Source organism: Cetorhinus maximus, chromosome 33 (genome assembly GCF_964194155.1).
Source record: "Cetorhinus maximus chromosome 33, sCetMax3.hap1.1, whole genome shotgun sequence".
NCBI lineage: Eukaryota > Metazoa > Chordata > Chondrichthyes > Lamniformes > Cetorhinidae > Cetorhinus > Cetorhinus maximus.
The window spans coordinates 11,111,165-11,119,942 of record NC_135911.1 but is presented as its reverse complement, the minus strand read 5'-3'; the positions used below and the strand labels follow the sequence as shown (position 1 = coordinate 11,119,942).

Genomic DNA, 8,778 nt, shown 5'->3' with positions numbered 1-8,778 from the left:
CGATAAGGAGGGAAAGCGGAGTCGAGGTAGAGTATCAGCCATGATCGTATAGAATGGGGGAAGGAGGCTCGAGGGGCTGAATGGCCTCCTCCTGCTCCTATTTCTGACATCCCTCTGAGGAAGGCAGATTGCCGAGAGGAATGTTGGAATAGTTACAGTCTGGAGGCAGCGAGGGGATGGATGTGGGATTCTGCACGTTCCAAAAGAGATGTAGCAAAATAAGAATCCAAATGCAACACAACTTGACAATCAATCTTTATTGGGAACTTGCAACATTTTCCTTTCCCTCATTGCAGGTAGTTTCAGGGTTAGGATTCTCCGCTCAGTTTTCAGCCATGACCCTTTGGATCCAGTTGTTGTAGTTACAAACTTTCACAAAGACGCTGGGATGATCCTCCATAGCACAGTCGTATCCCCAGGAAGTAATGCCTTGTAGCTCCCCATTACAGACCACAGGTCCCCCTGAGTCTCCCTGCAGCAAAAAAGACATGGAGTGTAATTCGGAGTGAGGTAGACAAAGTGATAATCGGATGGTCATCCGTAGCTACCCCGGGATCCCGGTGTGGAACCCGAGCTCGCTGGGTGGTACTCTGTCCGCACAATCAGGAGGTTGCGGGTCTGAGTATCTGTCCAGAGAACCAAAGGACAAGGCTCAGTGCTGAGGGAGCGTTGCACTGTCGGAGGGTCAGTACTGAGGGAGTGCTGCACTATCAGAGGGTCAGTACTGAGGGAGCGCTGCACTGTTGGAGGGTCAGCACAGAGGTGGTGCTGCACTGTCGGAGGGTCAGTACTGAGAGAGTGCTGCACTGTCAGAGGGTCAGTACTGAGGGAGTGCTGCACTGTCAGAGGGTCAGTACTGAGGGAGCGCTGCACTGTCGGGGGGTCAGTACTGAGGGAGAACTGCACTGTCGGATGGTCAGTATTGAGGGAGCGCTGCACTGTCGGAGGGTCAGTATTGAGCAAGTGCTGCTCTGTCAGAGGGTCAGTACTGAGGGAGCTGTACACTGTCGGTGGGTCAGTACTGAGGAAGCTGTAAACTGTCGGTGGGTCAGTACTGAGGGAGCACTGCACTGTTGGAGGGTCAGTACTGAGGGAGCGCTGCACTGTCAGAGGGTCATACTGAGGGAGTACTGCACTGTCAGCGGGATAAAGTGGCCAAATAGCCTCCTCCTGCTCCTACGCTCCCTCAAATTCAGACATTCCCCATCCCTCAGGGAGAGGTAACCCCTGTCTCTCAGCTTGAGACACTTCCTATTGCTCATGGTTTGATGCATTCGGTCTCACCCTGTCGGGCCACTTTTACCTGGCATGTGCTCTGTCCTCCCTCCAGGTATCCTGAGCAGAACATGTTGTCCGTGAAGTAGGGTGGATAAGCTTTGCGGCAATCAGCATCAGGCAGGATGGGCTGATTCAGGCACTGTAGGACTTCGGCATATTGTACTGAAGGGGAAAGAAATGAGTCAGCACAGTCCGATCCAAACGTGAGTCTCCTCCTCCCACGTGCAAGCGACTTAATCAATAGTCTTGCTTACTGAGTGTTGTGTACAGAGCTCTGGTTAAAGCATACACTGGGCATTGAATCCAGGTCTGCTCGCCAAGACACAAAGAGATGTTGGGTTACTGTAGTCAGGGTGGCGAAGAACCTCGTGGCCAGGAGAAGGAGAGCTCAATATGAAACACTGGTGGCCGTCTAGAGAACTGACAATGTGCAATTGGCAGTGGAAACTCTTTCCAGTTACCAACAGTCACAGATTGCAACTCTTTCGAGTACAATCACAGTTCTTGGTTTTCCGGGAGTGGGACATGAACCCGCAACCCTCTGATTCAACGGCGAGGGTGCTATGAACTGAGCCACAGCTGACATCCCTTGCGGTAGAAGGGATTGAATTGACAGGCATTTGCCAATCGGCAATTGAACTCTGAATGAGCTCAGCATTTCGATCAATGAGAGGTTGCCCCGTTAAAGGGACAGGCCAACTTAATCAGCAGCAGAATAACTCATTGTGCCCATGTGTAGACTGCTATTAACACCACCTTAATAACAACAGCATACTTGAATTTATATAGAACTGTTAACTTTATAAAACATCCCAAGCTGCTTCATAAGAGCATGAACAAGCTAAATTTGGCATCGGGCTACATAAGGAGATATTAGGGACAGATGACCCAAAGCTCAGTTAAAGGGGTCCGTTTTAAGGAGTATTTTAAAGGGGGAGAAAGAGAGAGAGGTGGAGAGGTTTAGAGAGGGAATTCCAGAGCTTAGGGATCCAGGCAGCTGAAGGCACGGCCGCCAATGGTGGAGCGATGGGAATCGGGGGATGGTCAAGAGGCCTGAATTGGAGGAGCGCAGAGATCTTGGAGGATTGTAGGGTTTGGAGGAGGTTACAGAGAAAGTGAGGGTTGTAGGGGCGGGAGGAGTTTACAGAGATAGGGAGGGTTGTAGTAGCTGGAGGAGGTTACAGTGATAGGGTGGTTGTAGGGGCTGGAGGAGGTTACAGAGATAGGGAGTGTGGTAGGGGCTGGCGGAGGTTACAGAGATAGCAATGGTTGTAGGGGCTGGAGGACGTTATAGAGATGGGGTTGTAGGTGCCGGAGGAGGTTACAGAGATAGGGTTTTAGGGCTCGAGGAGGTTGCAGAGATCACGATGGTTGTAGGGGCTTCAGGAGGTTACAGAGATGTGGTTGTAGGGGCTAGAGGAAGTTACAGAGATAGGGTTGTAGGGCTTGAGGAGGTTACAGAGTTCAGGATGTTTGTCGGGGCTGGAGGAGGTTACAAAGGTAGGGAGGGAAAAGCCATGGAGGGATTTAAAAACAAAGGTGTTATTGCTAAAATCAAGCTTAATTGGGAATGGGTGTGGGGCTGCGAGCACAGGTTTTGGGACTAATGTGGAGAGACTGGAGAAGCTGGGATTGTTCTCCTTAGAGCAGAGAAGGTTAAGGGGGAGATTGAATTGAGATGTTCAAAATCATGAGGGGTTTGGATAGAGTCAATAAGGAGAAATTGTTTCCAGCGGCAGGAGGGTCGGTAACCAGAGGGACACAGATTGAAGAGAATCGGGAAAAGAACCAGAGGGGGAGATGAGGAGAATTATTTTTTTTGACACAGCGAGTTGTTGTGATCTGGAAGGCGCTGCCTGAAAGGGCGGTGGAAGCAGATTCAATAGGAACTTCCAAAAGGGGGAATTGGAGAAATACTTGAAGGGAGGGAAATTATAGGGCTATGTGGGAAAGAGCAGGGGGAGAGTGGGGACTCATTAGATAGATCCTTCAAAGAGCCGGCACATTTCTAGTAAATCTCTGCAATTGTCTCCAAAGCTGGGACAGGTCTCCAGGGAGCAGTGATGTCTACATTTCAGTTATGCCTGGAAAGTGAAGTATTATTGCTTGATCGCACATTCCAACACCCCCCACTGCCCTCCCACCCACCATCCCCTCAAACCAGCGCAGTATTCATTCAGGTTCTAACCAACAGCCCCCAACCCCAACTCGCCTTCCCACTCCCCCCTCCACCAACCCCTCACCACCCCGGCCCTCCTTACCTCCGTTAATCACGAGATTCCCCCAGCCAGAGGTGATGCATCCAGTCCCGGCTGTTGCACACTGGCTGGGCAGAGGGATGGGCCTGACGTACCGGTCGAATTTGGCGGGCCAGGCGAGTTTGAGCAGCATGATGTCGTTGTTGAAGTTCATGTGGTCGAACCTGGGGTGCACGATGGCCGAGGCCACTTGGATTCGCTGCTCCGTCCCCTCGGGGTGAGAGAGGTTGTGTTCGCCCAGATGCGCCACGAGGATGCTGGCCCTGGGCAATCAGAGGAGAAGTGCTGAACACTGTCATTTCCCCACTTCCTGTTTCCCGGAAGCCGCCGAATGGTTATCGCGCAGCTGGAGGCCATTCAGCCCGTCGTGTCCCTGTCTGCTCTCTGAAAGAGCAACTCACCTAAACCCATTCCCCCTGTCCTTTCCCCGTAACCCTGCAAATGTTTCCCCTTCGGATAACAACCTGATTCCCTTTCGAAAGCCTCGATTGCACCTGCCTCCCTCAAACTCTCGGGCAGTGCATTCCAGATCCTAGCCACTCGCAGGGTGAAATAGTTTCTCCTCATGTCTCCGTTGCTTCTTTTACTAATCCCCTTAAATCTGTGCCCCTCTGGTTCTCGATCCTTCCCCCCAATGGGAACGGTTTCTCCCTCTCTACCCAGTCCAGAACCCTCGTGATTTTGAACCCCTCTATCAAACCTCCTCTCGACCTTCTCTTCTCCAAGGAGAGACATACATACAAACATACACAAACATACAAACATACACAAACATACAAACATACACAAACATACATACAAACATACATATTCCCCAAGGAGAACAGTCCCAGCTCCTCCACTCTCTCCACATTAACTGATGTTCCTCATCCCTGGATCCATTCTCATGAATCCTTACTGCTCTCTCTCTAATGCCTTCACATCCTTCCTAAAGTGTGGTGCCCAGAGCTGGACACAATCCTCCAGCTGAGGCTGAAGCCCGTGTTTTGTATCTGCTGCTCCTCTTTGGCTTGCTCCTTCCTTTCACTTTGACCCCTGTTTTAATCATTAATTTTGGGTCCTTCTTGCCAACAAGAATAAGAAAAGAATGTAGAGGAGGCCAGTGTCAAACTGCCCCCTCACTACCCGGGCATTAGTCATCTGGAGTTTTGCCTTTTTTTAGGAGGTTTTTGGGGGATGATGAAGTTTCTATATAGCGTTTTTGGAGGGTGAGTGCACATATCGTGATACAGAAAGTATGAGAAATGTCTGCAAGAGAACCCTTATTACTCCATCATTGTTTATATGTGTGCGCTGTAAGATTGTATGCTTGGACATCTGTATGTTCATGTTATTGTCTCTGTATCATTCAGTGTTGATCTGTGTATGATTGTATATGTTTGTATGTATGTTTGTCTATGTTTGTATGTTTGTGTGTGTTTGTGAGTGTTCGTATGTTTGTGTATGCTTGTATGTATGTTTGTGTGTATTCGTGTGTTTTTGTATGTATGTTTGTGTATATTTGTGTATGTTTGTATGTATGTTTGTGTATGTTTGTATGTATGTTTGTGTACGCTTGTATGTATGTTTGAGTGTGTGTGTATGTTTGTGTATGTTTGCATGTAAGCATGCTTGTGTATGTTTGTGGGTCATTGTATGTTTATGTATGTCTGTGTATGAATGTATGTATGTTTGTGAGTGTTGGTATATTTATGCATGTTTGTGTATGTTTGTATGTATGTTTGTGAGTGTTTGTATGTTTATGTATGTTTGTGTATGTTTGTATGTATGTTTGTGGACATTTGTATGTTTGTGTATGTTTGTATGTATGTTTGTGTATGTTTGTATGTTTGTGTATGTTTGTATGTTTGTGTATGTTTGTATGTTTGTGTATGTTTTTATGTTTGCTTGTTGCTGTGATCATCTCTGGACTTACGGTTGCTAACAATGAGCAGCTGACACTATCCACCGGTCGTTTATCAGGGAGCCCCCACACCAGCGATTCCCATTATAGGTCAGAAAAACCTGCCAGGGCATAGAGTGAGGATAACAATTCTGGCCGTTAATGATCTTCACATTTGCAGGAGCAGCAGCTGAGTAAAGAAAAATACAGAGAGTGAGGGTCATCGTCTGATTTGACACACGCACCCACAGTCACACACACACACACACACACAATCACACACAACCACACACACACTTACGCAGTCACACACTCATACACGCTTACACAAAATCACACACACACTTACGCAGTCACACACACATACACGCTTACACACATTCACACACACAAACACACACACTTACTTACACACACACACACCCAAATACATATGCACACAAATACACGCGCACAGAAATACACACGCACACAAATACACACAGTCACACACACCCACAGACACACACACCCACACACAAAAACACACTTACACTCAGCCACACAATCACACACACACACAAATACACACTCCCACACCTGTACATGTACACATACACACTCAGACACACACACAAAAACTTTCACTCAAACACATACAAACGCTTGCATATGCACACACTCAGACACTTAGCAACAACAACATCTTACGTTTCTATAGTGCCTTTAACATAATGAAACAGCTTCACAGGGTTGATTATCAAACAAAGTATCTCGCTGAGTCACATAAAGAGACATCAGGGACAGGCAGCCAAAGGATTAGTCATAATGATTGGATTTTAAGAGCGTTTTAAAGGAGGAGGGAGAGAGTGAGAAAGAGAGACATAGAGAGGTGGAGAGGTTTAGGGAGGGATTTTCAGAGTTTAGGGCCCCAGGCAGCTGATGGCACGGCCGCCAATGGTGGAGCAATGGGAATCGGGGGATGGTCAAGTGGCCGGAATTGGAGGAGAGCAGAGATCTCAGAGGGTTGTAGGGACTGGAGGAGGTTACAGAAATAGGGAGGTTTGTAGGGGCTGGAGAAGGTGAGAGGGATAGGGAGGGTTGTAGGCGCTGGAGGAGGTTACAGAGGTAGGGAGAGTTGTAGAGGCAGGAGGAGGTTACAGAGGTAGGGACAATTGTAGGGGCTGGAGGAGGTTACAGAGATAGGGAGTGTTCTAGGTGCTGGAGGAGGTTACAGAGATAGGGAGGGTTGTAGGGGCTGGAGGAGGTTACAGAGATAGGGAGCGTTGTAGGGGCTGGAGGAGGTTACAGGGATAGTGAGGGTTGTAGGCGCTGGAGGTGGTTACAGAGATAGGGAGGATTGTATGCGCTGGAGGTGGTTACAGAGATAGGGAGGGTTGTAGGGGCTGGAGGAGGTTACAGAGATAGGGAGGGTTGTAGGGGCTGGTGGAATTTTAAAATCAATATGTTGCTAACCAGGAGCCAATGCTGGTCAGTGAGCACCAGAGATGATAGTTGAGTGGGACTCAGTGCGAGTTAAGGCACGGGCAGCAGAGGTTCGGATGACCTCAAGTTTACGGAGGGTGGAACGTGGGAGAACAGTCAGGGATTTGTCAGAATAGTCGCATCAGGGGGCAATGCTGGATTGGATGAGGGTTTCAGCAGTAGATGAGATGAGAGGAGACGGGGTCGGGGTGAAGCTGGGCAATGTTGCAGAGGGGGAAATAGGAATGGTTTGACAGTGAGCAAATCTGGGGGTCAAATGTGACCCCGAGGTTACAAGCTGACAGGTTCAGTCTCAGCCTGTTGCCAGGGAAAGGAATGGGGATGGGTAGCCAGGGAGAGGAGACATTGCCAGACAAGCAGCCACGCTTGTGGACCCCCACACACACATTTCAGTATATCTGTGATCATACCTGCCGCTCCCAGGAGCAGGGTGAAGAGGAAAGCCTGCATCTTACAGCTTATCCCAGCGCAGGGAATGATCCCAGTGAAGCCCCTGTCCTTTATATATGTGGCATAAAGTGACAGTCCCAGCAATCGGACGTGGCTAATCATGAATCAGCTTCAAGACATCATTTGAGAAGCGAATTCTGGAAGGATTGACGCCTTAGCTGTTGACCTCAGGTCTATATTGATACGTTGTCCAGGCACAAACCCTGAATCAATCACCATTACTGGACAATCAATCACCATTACTGGACAATCAATCACCATTACTGGACAATCAATCACCATTACTGGACAATCAATCACCATTACTGGACAATCAATCTCCATTACTGGACAAGTCCACCCTACACGCCAATTACGACAGAAACTTGCATTCCGATAGCGTCTTGGACAAAGTAAAACGTCCCCCCACCACTGAGGTGCTTGGCGGGGATGTGATGAGGCAAAAAGGTGCAGCCCACAAGGGATGGAGGGTCCCTGTGTGACACATCTACCGTGAGTGTCCGCAGCTCGAGGAACTCCAGCTCAGAGACTAATGAGCTGGAGTCCGGGCTTTGGACTCTGCGATGCATCTAGGGTGCAGGAGGTGGAGAGGTGTGGTCACCTGGATTGTGTTGTCCCCAGAGGCGGTCACAGCCCTTAGGCTGGAGTCCTCTGATTGTACTTATGTCAGTATGTTTGTATGACTGTGTGGCTGTAAGATTTGTGTTGGGAGAATTGGGTTTCTATTCATGGGGTCTGGCACCAGTACTGGCGAAACGGGGAGGGTTGTAGGGGCTGGAGGAGGTCACAGAGATGGGGGTGGTTGTAAGGGCTGGACGAGGTTACAAAGTTAGTGAGTGTTGTAGGGGCTGGAAGAGGTTACAGAGATATGGAGTGTTGTAGGGGCTGGAAGAGGTTACAGAGGTAGGGATTGTTGTAAGGCCTGGAGCAGGCTACAGAGATAGGGGGGGTTGTAGGGGCTGCAGGAGGTCACAAAGATGGGGAGCGTTTTATGGGCTGGAGGTGTTCACAGAGATGGGGAGGGTTGTAGGGGCTGGAGGAGGTTGATGAGATAGGGAGGTTTGTAGGTGCTGGAGAAGGTTACAGAGATAGGGAGTGTTGAAGGGGCCAGAGGAGGTTACAGAGATAGTGAGTGTTGTAGGGGCTGGAGGAGTTTACAGAGATAGGGAGTGTTGTAGGGGCTGGAGAAGGTTGCAGAATTTGGCAGTGTTGTAGGGGCTGGAGAAGGTTACAGAGATAGGCAGTGTTGTAGGGGCTGGAGATGGTTACAGAGACAGGGAGTGTTGTAGGGGCTGGAGGAGGTTACAGTGATAGGGAGGGTTGTAGGGGCTGGAGAAGGTTACAGAGATAGGGAGTGTTGTAGGGGCTGGAGGAGGTTACAGCGCTAGGCAGGGTTGTAGGGGCTGGAGGAGTTCACAGAGATGT

At 49.2% G+C, this 8,778-nt stretch overlaps 1 pseudogene; it reads right to left on the bottom strand.

Annotated features, from left to right (window-relative positions):
• Positions 1-257: 257 nt before the first annotated feature.
• Positions 258-5,642, bottom strand: LOC144671560 (trypsin-like; annotated as a pseudogene).
• Positions 5,643-8,778: the final 3,136 nt, after the last annotated feature.